The sequence below is a fragment of the Astyanax mexicanus genome, chromosome 6 (assembly GCF_023375975.1).
Source record: "Astyanax mexicanus isolate ESR-SI-001 chromosome 6, AstMex3_surface, whole genome shotgun sequence".
NCBI classification, from domain to species: domain Eukaryota; kingdom Metazoa; phylum Chordata; class Actinopteri; order Characiformes; family Acestrorhamphidae; genus Astyanax; species Astyanax mexicanus.
The window spans coordinates 7,371,113-7,382,650 of record NC_064413.1 but is presented as its reverse complement, the minus strand read 5'-3'; the positions used below and the strand labels follow the sequence as shown (position 1 = coordinate 7,382,650).

Sequence of the window (11,538 nt, the reverse complement as noted above, 5' to 3'; positions counted from 1 at the left end):
CTGAGAAGCGCAGAAGTGCTGCACCGTTAAAATACCAATCTGCCAAAGTCTTAAAGGGAATGGCAAGTTTGTTATTTTACATTACACTCAAAACACACCAAATGTTTAATTAAAAAAATTAGTACATTACTTTTACACGTTTGGAGCCGAGCAAGGGATACTTTTCACGTCGTTACGATAGCAAAAATACACGGACACACTATAAATCAAGCTGCATGGAGGATGCTTGATGGATCGCCTGTAGATCGTTAAAATAGGACTCAAGGTGTGAAACAGTTCAGGGCCACTGTGAACATAGTTTTCATATTAAAATTCTCCACAAATTCTTTCTTGTTTTATTAATGTTTTATTTTTTATTTTTTTTACCTCATTACTAAATTGCCTCTATCCCTCCTTTTTGGAATGTGTAGCAGGCCTGAAATACAGGAATGAATATTTAATTAATAAAATTAAGAAATTAAGAAAAATAAAGTTTAGCAGATAAAACATGAAATAAATTGGATTCATACTGTCTGCAATCAAATAAAAAGAACAAAAAGTAAATGTAATTTCTTTTTCTTTTTGCAATTTCAACTCTGTTGCAACTTTTTCTGGAGTCTGGACTGTATGCTATCACAGAATATGGTGGATGTAGTTTTATACACTTTCAGAACTAGGTTAAAGTAAACTATGGGTTGTTCCTTCATATTAAAATAATATAAATAAGTCAAGAATGAGAAAGATTTCCACCTGCATTCATGACAGCACATTTTATAGACGTTTTTTTTTTTCTTTATAAACAGTTTAATAAAGAAAATGCAATAAAAATGTCATATTAATAAAATCAATTGAACTTTTACTGTGCTGATATTTGCCAGTGTTTGTTTACAGATCTCATTTGTTTGGATATGGATATTTTATTTTTTATTTATTATCCAACATTTTTGGTGACTGTTACAGCTCCAACTGTCTGTGGCATAAGTTGTAAAAAATTGCACTCAACTCCAGTGTCAGCTGGCTTCCTCTTTTAGACACAGGTAAGTACTGAAAGTGGTAAGTGCTTTTCTGTTCTCAGAGATGTATAGGTTGCTCGTGAACTTTAACTTTTTTTAAATTTCTATATAATTCAGATTTTTTTAAATGAAGCCATTGAGCAGTCATTAAGAGTGGGTGTCAAAAATGTACTTTATTAAATAAAGTAACAGGCGGCAAAGGGATGGTCAAACATAAAAGGATCAACAATGGCACAGAGCAGAAACAAATAGATATCATACCAGGGTAAATAAACAGTCCAGAGGTCAATAAACAGCAAGAAAATATCAAAGGGCAGGTAAAAATTGAGGTCCATTAACAAAACAAGATCAAAACGAGAGATAAACACAGTCAATAGAATAATGCATTGTACAAGGATAGAACTGACAATACTGTGAGCAAACAATCCCCTTTTATATGGCTAAAACCATGTGGTTAGTACTCAGGTGATCTGCTTCCTGGAATTGTCATGTGTTGTGTCATGTGATCAGGATTGGGTGTAATACTGTGTCAGGGTGTGGTGCATTCTGGGCAATGTAGTCTTTTGAGTGTGCAAATCACAGAAAGAGCTGAGTGTGGGAGAGATAGGAGCACTTTCAGCAGAAGGCGTGTTGTAGTTTGTAGTTTATAGTAGAGCAGGTTGGGGATGCACCTGCTTTGACAATTTCACTGCCAAGATACCAATAAATGTCTAGCTGTTGACACCTGTCTAGGCTTTTTTTAGTCAGTGGTGCACCTGTGTTTTCCACTGCCAAGATAGCAATACACCAGAAATTTACCTCAACACAATTTATTTCCAGACCACCACACACAGTAGCGTGTATAAGTTCACAAGCACCATTGCTATTCAAACAGTGCAGGCATAAGGCATAAAAAATTGTTGGTGGGGTGTAAGACAGCAATGAGTGTTGCAACACGCCTTGCACAGGATGTCTTTCGTGAAATGTGCTTGTGAAAGTATAAAAAAGAAAGAAGGAAAGTTTTTCCTTAAGGTTCAGATGCTATTCTGCCTGTAGTAATTTAGTAGTGGATTTAACTTACTCATCCTTTTCAGCCAATTACTGACACAGACCAGTTTGTTTTACTGATAGAAGCTTTAATAGAAGAAATGAACCCCTTTTACTGATAAACTTGTCTTTTTCATATAAATAGGGAATTAAATAGTTTGAAGACAAAACACAGCAAACTTGTGCTTCACAGGAGAAGCAATTTTGTGTGTGGTGTGTATGAGAAAGAGAGAGAGGAGGACGAGGAGGAGTAATAAGGGTTAGTTATATACTTTAATCCACATTTTAACATAAATAAAAAGTATTCTACCCTCTGAGCTTAAAAGTAGTTACAACATTTAAAATCTGAAATATGTGATGTGCAAAAGTATTCAGCATACTTAGATGTATTTACTCTAAAACCCCTAAATAAAAGTCACTTAATTGGTTAATTAGCTAAAGTTAGAGTCCAGCTGTGTGTAATTTAGTCTCAGTATAAATACAGCTGTTCTGTGAAGGCCTCAGTGGTTTGTTAGGGAACAATACTCACCAGACAGGTCAGAGATAAAGTTGTGGAGATGTGTTAGGTTATAAAAACATATCCCAAGCTTTGAGCATCCCAAGAAGCACTGTACAATCCATTATTCAAAAATAGAAAAAGTATTCTACACCTGCAAACCCACCAAATCAGGGCCATTCAACCAAACTGACAGATCAAGCAAGGGGAGCACTGGCCAGAGAAGCTGCAAAAATCCACAATTTTGAAAATCTTGTATTTTTTCCCACTTCACACTTATGCAATACTTTGTGTTTGTCTATCACCTAAAATCTCAATAAATTACATTTAAGTTTGTGGTTGTATGGTGACACAATGTGGACAAATTCAAGGGGTATGAATACTTTTGCAAGACACTGTATACCTTATTATAACCAGTAGGTTTAACACATTTTTGTGAGGAGCTTTCAGAGCTTCACCAGCACTCAGAATCGTTTAGATCTGTCCTCTAAACAGCCACCCCTCCCACCCAGGCCAGGTTGTGTGATATGATGCGTGTGGTGTGTTTTGTGTGTGAGTGTGTGTTGAGTGTGTGTGTTGGGTGCATTGTCATGCTGTGTGTGTAGAGAGTGGGGTGGTTTGAGGGCTTCATGCAGAAATGTCAGCACTGGTCAATATTTGCCTGGAAAAGTTAAACCATCCATTATGTAATGTCATGCACTCTGTGTGTGTGTGTGTGTGTGTGTGTGTGTGTGTGTGTGTGTGTGTGTGTGTGTGTGTGTGTGTGTGTGTGTGTGTGTGTGTGTGTGAGAGAAAGAGAGAGAGAGAGAGAGAGAGAGAGAGAGTGTGTGTACACAGTCGCATCCAGGAAACACTGATATATTATTTGGGCTTCAGCTTGTGGGGATACACACACACACATGCTGCATGCAAGTGTGTGTGTGTGTGTGTGTGTGTGTGTGTGTGAGAGAGAGAGAAAGAGAGAGAGAGAGAGAGAGTGTGTACACAGTCGCATCCAGGAAACACTGATATATTATTTGGGCTTCAGCTTGTGGGATGCACACACATGCTGTATGAGAGTGTGTGTGTTTGTGTGTGTGTGGATCACTGGCTCTGGGCTGCGGTAGATGCAGGGTGGGCTGCAGAGTCCGGTGGTCTGCAGCGGTCAGCAATCCTTCACTTCTGCAGTCGTTCCCTGATTTCCATCTCCGACCTTACTTCACTACATTTGGAGATTTGCATGCACTTTGGAAGATTTTGAGTGTGTGTGTGTGTGTGTGTGTGTGTGTGCATGAATTTTCATGAGTGTGTCTGTATGCCTGTGGCAGTGCCTGTATGCCTGTTGCTGGGGGAATGTTGCTCTCTGAATCTCTAGCCCACACCCCCCTTCACCCGCACACACACACACAAACCCGCACACACATTTTCTATTTCTCTGTCTTCCTTACTGTAAAAAAACAATATCTTGGCAGGTGAAAGCATCGTAACTGTTGGTTCGAATCCTAATCATGCAGCTTGCCATCAGCTGCCAGAGTCCTGAGAGAGCACAATTAGCCTTGCTCTGACTTGGGTGGATGGGTAGATGCCGCTCTTTCTCCTCACCACTCCTAGGGTGATGAGGATCGATCAGCACAAGGCATCTGTGAGCTGATGTATCTCAGCAATGTGATGCTACTCAGCAATGTTGTTCCCAGACCAGAATATTATTGAAAATCTGTGGTGTGATTTAAACCTGACTGAACTGGAGATGATTTGTAAAGAAGAATGGTCCAAAATACCTTCAACCAGAAGCCAGACTCTCATTGGAAGTTTGGGTGCCCAAATTTCTGCACCTGCCTAATTTAGTTTAAATTAATATTGCACGCTTTCTGTAAATCTTATAAACTTCATTCCACTTTTCAAATATTACTGTGTTTATCTGCTATATGATATATTTAATTGGAATTGTTGATCCAAACAACCAATAATTTATAAAGGAAAATCATTAAATTATTGTTGGTGCCAAAACATATTTAATACCACTGTAACTGCCGAATAGCTTTCAACATCTCTGTGGAGAATTTTTGGCCCACTCTTCTTTGCAGAATTGTTTTATAGTAATTGTTTTCAGCCACAGTGGAGAGTTTTTAGCATGAACCACCTGTTTAAGATCATGCCACAGCATTTTAATAAAGTTTCACTAGGCCATCACAATTGCACCGCTGTGTTTGACTTTTTAATATGTGAAATTATGTGTTAGAACCTACCAAACAGTTCCACAGCATAAATGAGTAGGTCATTAGACACTTCCAGGTAGCTGCACCATTAAAATAGCAATCCGCCAATGTCAGAGCTCATATGACTCTTAAAAGGAATGGCAAGTGACATGCTTATTGGTTTATTGCACGTTATACCCAAAATATACCCATGATTAATTAAGAGAATTAGTACATGCCTTTTGCTTGTTTTGAGACGCGAAATGCATACTTTTCCTGTTGTTACGACACGCCCTAAATCAAGCTGCACGGTTGGTGTTATGCCTATAGATCAGTAAATAGGGGGCCTAAAGGTGGGAAAATATATTGATATAACAATAAATTGTATCGTTTCAATCATATTGCATCGTATGTCTGTATTGGGTGCTTGACTTCCACTAATCCCAAAGGTTTTCTAGATATTCTCTCTCTGTCTCTCTCTGGCTGTTGGTTGAAGGACGGGTTCTGTGAGATCCAGGCGTCTGCTCTTCTCCCTGGGCTGTGAGCTGATCTGAAGGCTGTCGGTCTGTAGTAAAGCAGGTCAGCTCCTGTAGCAAAGCTTTACTTAGCCTCGCTCGTCCTGCACCTCTCTCTCTCTCTCTCTCTCTCTCTCTCTCTCTCTCACCGCTGTATTGTCCCTGTGCTCCTCAGATAAGAAGAAAGTGGAGCTGGCTGGGCTGGAGGTGTTGGGGGGGGTGTGATGTCAGATGATGACGGGTAACATCAGTAAAGAGAGCCAGAACAACCTAACGCTTTTTGTTTCTACTGAATATGCAACTATGCAATTGGGAAAACTTTTAAACTTTCCTCATAGAGGCGGAGTTAACTGTACCTGTTAACTGTCTGGGGGGCACTGAACGAGAGTCTAATAAAGTCTAATAAATCCATATACACTATTAATTCAAAACAATTCTATTCTTTTTAGGTAGGTAGGTCCTATTCAGAACTGTAGTGCCACCTGAGGGCCCGAAGATCACCAGCATTCAGTACTGACCATCGGTTTTATCTCTTGTGCATGGTGGGATATCCAAAGTCCAAAGCAATTTTACATTAAGAAACATATTTTGAAAGTGGTCCACAATGTATAGATCCAGTTTTACTGATTGTAATAGTGAGAACTGTAAGAACGTTTGAATTTTTGCATCATAGTTGTGTAAAACCCTGTAATATTACTCTACCGCCTCAGTCCACATGCTTCTCTCACTTCCAGTGATGAATCTGTATTTCTCAGCTTGTCCAGAACTGCATGTGTACACTGATATTGCAAAAGTAATGGGACAGTAGCACACTGTAAAAAGTTTCTTGTAAATTTTACAGCAGATTTTTTAGGGGGATACTGTAAATAATTTTGTGTATCAGCCAATCGTACAACAGAGATCAACTAATCTCAATCATTTCTTACATTGGCCAATCAAAGGTGTGAAGTATCTGTAAGGAGTTTGGGGAAAAGGTGTTTCTCAGGTACCCGGAAGTGCTTTATCTCATATATATATATATATATATATATATATATATATATATATTAGATCTATATATTATTTTGCAGTTGCAATGTAAAACAGAGGCTTTTAAACCATTGGTTAATGCACAAAATGATAGACAGGTACTTAGCACTTTTGATTGGCCAATGCAACAAATGATTGACAGTGGATCTCTCTTCTACAATTCGTTAATGAACAGACTGATTGACAGTATCCCCGCCTATTCACCACGCCCATTGGTTCTCCGGCCTGCAGTTACATGTGCTACCAAGAAACAGCAATTTTCCCATAATGCTGCTGTAAATAACGTTGCATTTCTGCCTTCTGAAAACACATTTGTTGTGTGAGATATCATCAGTCATACACACGTTCAAATTAATTTATTGACGTCCCAATAAATCAACACCGAGGCCTTCGCAGCTCGGCCTGAAGCGAATGAATGATCACCTGACTCGCTCGCACGCGCTCGCTTCAGAGGATCCGTCGTCTCAGGGATGATAATGAGATAATAATCAGATGAGTGTTTTAGATGCGTTGGGAGGACGCTTCCAGAGCGCAGCGTCTGTCTTCGAGCGCCGCTGTACGAGGCCTCACGCTGCTTCAGTAGGTTCTTGTGTTGATTACACGCCGTTTCAGTGGATTTTCCCTTGATTATGTGGCGTATGCTCGTTCATTCATTCGCCATGCTGTTCTCAGTCGTTCCTGGGAAGTGAAATCTGTCATGCTGTGGATCTCAGAGTTTTTTTTTTTAGTGGTTTCAATCCATCAAATGTGTGAAAAGTATTGACATTCATTTCTCAGGTAGAATACATAGTATAGATATTAGAGTTTCAAATACTTCTGTAGAAGTTGAAGTATCAACTCAAGCTTTTTACTCTTTAAGTACAAGTGTAACAAAAATGCTTTCAAAACTACTTAAAGAATAAAAGGGGAAAAAATGCCAAAGGTGAACAAAAGCTTATAGTCCTATAGTACCCAAAACACAGTTTTCTAAAAGCTATAATCACTATAATGTCATATTATTAAAATGTTAATGTTGATAAATTTGGGATGATTTAGGCTCTCTAGTGTTTCAGCTGCATATATACACATTGAAAATGAATGTATTTTAGTACAATGTAAATGATTTAAAATTAAAGTTTAGTTTGGACATGTAAAGAACTCAAGTTCACCAATAGGGAGTCGGAATGGTATATGTTTATATGTTTATACTTCTCTACATCCAACTACAATCATATTCACTCTGTCTGGATGGAGAGATTTATCTGGATAGGGTTTATTTTTGAATAATAATAAGTAGAAATATACAGTAAACAAGCTATTTTTTAATGTAATTGCACACTGATGGTGAATTAGTGGTAGGAGACACGCCCATTATGCAGGTGAATGATGCCAGGAACCAATAGAATAGATGCGTGGGTTAATAAAGTGCTATATTATATAAAGGGACACTAAACTCAATTATTTTTGCTGACTCCACCCTTAAATTTGAAAAAAGTCTTAAAAAAATGTAAGGAATAGTTGGGGAGTGGCACTGGATGATGTATGGGTTTAGAGGCAGGGCAGGAGGGAGAGCTGATTGGCTGAGATGCAGCAGTAGCAGTGTGCCTCTGATAGCGGTTAGACCCAGATGGTTAGACATCCTCAGTTTGACCGGTAAAAGAAAAAAAAATGCTTCGAAGGAAATAAATTGATGACCTCATTGTCATCGGGCTGTGACCCCACCAGCCTCCCTGACCCAAGCAGCTCTGGGATATACGGTCTGTAATGATGTGGGTCAGTATAGTTGACCTGGACCTGTCTGTAGCTCTCAGTAAATAACACAGTCACTGCACTGTAAGCCTGGACAAGTTAAATTTACTTTAAATTTATTTGTTGCATCATTTACAAAAACAAAAACTTGAGATGATTGAGTTGAGTTAATGTTTTTAGTTATTATCCTTAAATTATAAGTTTGATTTTCTATTACTGATATACATTTTTTTTTCATATCAGTTGCTTTACACAGACATTCCACTTTGAATTTTATGGTCAAGTAAATAAAACATATTAGTATTTAGTTTTCTGTTTGATTTCATAAAAAAACAAACAAAAAAAACTAGTAGATATTTAAACAGATAAAGAAAACACTTTACAGTTTCAGAACAAAAGGATGTGAACCCTTTGGGATTACTTGGATTTCTGCCTCAGTTGGTCATCAAATGTGTTCTAATCTTCGTCTAAGTCACAAAAATAGACAAACACAGTCTGCTTAAACTAATACCACACAAAACATATATGTTATATGTTTAATATATATGATATATGTTTGCATGGTTTAATTAAACACACCATGTTACCATTCACAGTACACATTAAACACACACACACAAAAACATTAAAACAAAAATGTAGTTCATGGTTTTCCACCATATGGACTTCCAAAAAAAAACATTGCTGCACGTATGAAGTTTGCAAAAGAGCACCTGGATGTTCCACAGCACTACAGGCTAAACATACTGTGAACAGATGAAACCAAAATTTAGTTGTTTGGAAGGGACACATAACGCTATATGTGGAGAGAAAAAAAGCACAGCACACCATCATCAAAACCTCATCCCAACTGTGAAACATGGTGGAGGGAGCATAATGGTTTGGGGCTGCCTTGCTTTGCTGCCTCAGGGCCTGGACAGATCGCCGTCATCAACAGAAAAATTAATTCCCAAGTTTACCAAGACATTTTGCAGGAAAACTTAAGACCATCTGCCCACCAACTGAAGCTCAACAGAGAATGGATGATGCAACAGGACAACGACCCAAATCATAGAAGTAAATCAACAACCGAATGGCGTAAGATTAAGATAGATTAAGCCGACTGTGTTTGTCTATTGTTGTGACTATGAACACATTTAATAACCAATTTATGAAGAAATACAAGTAATCCCAAAGAGTTCTCATACTTTTTCCTGCAACTGTAGTACACAACAACATACCACATACTTACCAGCTCAGAAAAGCAGTTTGTTTTCACAGCCTACAAATGTATGAACAAGATAGTTGATCAAAATAAACTGTATGAGCTTTGAGATGACTTTAGGTTAGCCTGGGGGAAATTACTACACACTGACGGTTAGGAGAACCTGGGAGACACACCCAGTATGCATACTGACTGCACCAAAAAAAACAATGGCAACAGACTAATCTTAGTTATTATATGTTGATTAATTTCAAAGATCTCTGATTGAATGTACAATGGCTACAAACTTATTTTGTGTTTGCTTTTTTGTAATACTGATATTTATTAAATTATCAAACAAACTTTCATATCAGACAAAAATAACCTGAGTAAATATAAAAAGCACTTTTTTAAATGATAATTTTATTTATTGAAGGAAAAAAAAATCTAAAAAAACATCTATTTCATGATGGAAAGACAGTTTAAAGAAGAAAAATGTGAATGAAAATGGTAAAAATGGGCGGGCCTGTTTTGTCATAGAAACACATCATACCGCAACCAGCGCAACCATCATACCACTAGACCTGTGGTGGCTTCACTTTTGAGAGATATTGTGCTGTCAACGCTTTTATACAGTCATTGCATTGATGATCATTGATTAGTATCATGATTCCATAAACTAAATTCTTAAGGCTGGTGCGGGTTACCTTCAGCTGAAATCTGAAAAATGTTGAAAAATGGGAGAAGTAGTTTGAGAGGGGCACTGGGTGATGTATGGGTTTAGGGGCGGGGAAGGAGAGAGAGCTGAACATGTTAGGGCGTTGCAAAGGTGGAAATGACCACAATAAGAGCGTTTTTTAAAGGTTAGCTGGGGTATAAAGAATTTAACCCTTGTGTGGTGTTCATATTTTTGTTACTCGTTTACTTTGTTATTTGTATTTAATTCAGCAAAATTAAGCAATTTTACATTAAAATGCTTTACACATGCTTGCTTCACCTAAATTGCAAGCAATATAAACAGCTTACATGGTTAATATTTGCCCTTTACCTTTCTTATGTTACATTTCTTTCAAAAAGTGCTACTCTTTTTTTTTTATTAGTTTTGTAATAAAATGTAATAGAAAATGAATTAAACTCAAGATATGAGTAGAAAATTTGTTTAGTTTCAAATTTACAAATGAAGCAATGTTTATTAGCCCTTGGCCAAACATACTGTATGTAATATAAATGTGTGTGTGGGGGGGGGGGGGTGTACAGTGTGTGTTTATCAAAAATGTGTTTTGATATATGTTTTTCACAAAAAATGAGCCAATGCCAATGAGTTTGAGTTAGAAAAAAAATGTTTTTTTAGTTTCATTTGATGAAAAATGAAAACGGGTCCCACAGACCCGAACACCACACAAGGGTTAAGCAGGACTGGTTTGTTTCTTTGCTTCAGAGGAACACATTTCAACTATTTATGTAAAAAATATGTTTTAGGGTTTAGTGGATAAGGATCTCTACAGTGAATTACAGAGAGAGTGGAGGAGTGCTGCTGTATTCAGAAGGGTGTTCAGCGTTGCAGAGAAATGAGAGATCAAATTAGATACAATTAAAAGAATGGAAAGTTGAGTAAGAGTTGAGTGATTGAGAGAGTAAGAGTGAGACGCCTCCTTCTTTATTAATTTCCTTAATTTATCATTTAATTACTGAGTTACTGACTCAGACTTTCAGCCTCCTGATTAAAGGTGTGTGTTTCCTGCTGGCAGCTCCTCAGACAGAGACTCTTCTATACAGCCCATTCAATTAGCACACAAATGCACACTGCGCTCTGTGCGTGTGTGTGTGTGTGTGTGTGTGTGTGTGTGTGTGTGTATACAGAACACACAGTCAAAAGTTTGGACACACCTTCTCATTCAATGTTTTTCTTTGTCTCTTTGTTTTTTCATGTATTTTATATATTGTAGATTAATATTAAAGACTTGAAAACTATTAATGGACACGTATCAGATTATGCAGTAAACAGTAAAAAAAAGTGTTAGTCCTCCACATTAATTCCCTGATCTAAACCTGATGAACTGAGATGGTGATTTGAGGTGATTTAATTGGGATGAGCTGGAGCTTCACAGCGTGAAGGAAAAGCAGCAGCTATTGTTCAGCACCTCCAGAAACTCCTTCAAGATGCTGGGAAAACTGTTTAAGGTGACTCTCCCTCATAAAGACACTGAGATTAAAATGCCAAGAGTGTGCAGATCTGTCCTCAAACATAAATGTGATACTTAGAAGAATCTAAAGTATAAACCATATTCTGGTTTGTATAACTTTTTTTTTTTTTACAAAATAATTCTGCATGTGTTCCTTTATACAGTCATATGAAAAAGTTTGGGCACCCCTATTCAGACAAACCAAGTCTCCC

General features: G+C 37.6%; 1 protein-coding gene across 2 annotated transcripts in view; it reads left to right on the top strand.

Moving 5' to 3' along the window:
- Positions 1 to 11,538, top strand: part of LOC103043141 (glutamate receptor ionotropic, NMDA 2D) — a 205,101-nt gene that overhangs the window by 169,717 nt on the left and 23,846 nt on the right. The window contains exon 17 of one of the 2 annotated variants that reach the window (XR_007439542.1): positions 940 to 1,057. The exons of the other annotated variant lie outside the window; for it this stretch is intronic. The gene's annotated coding sequence lies outside the window, so the exon portion shown is untranslated. Of the gene's footprint in view, positions 1 to 939; positions 1,058 to 11,538 lie in introns of those variants that run through there. 2 annotated transcript variants of the gene reach the window in all.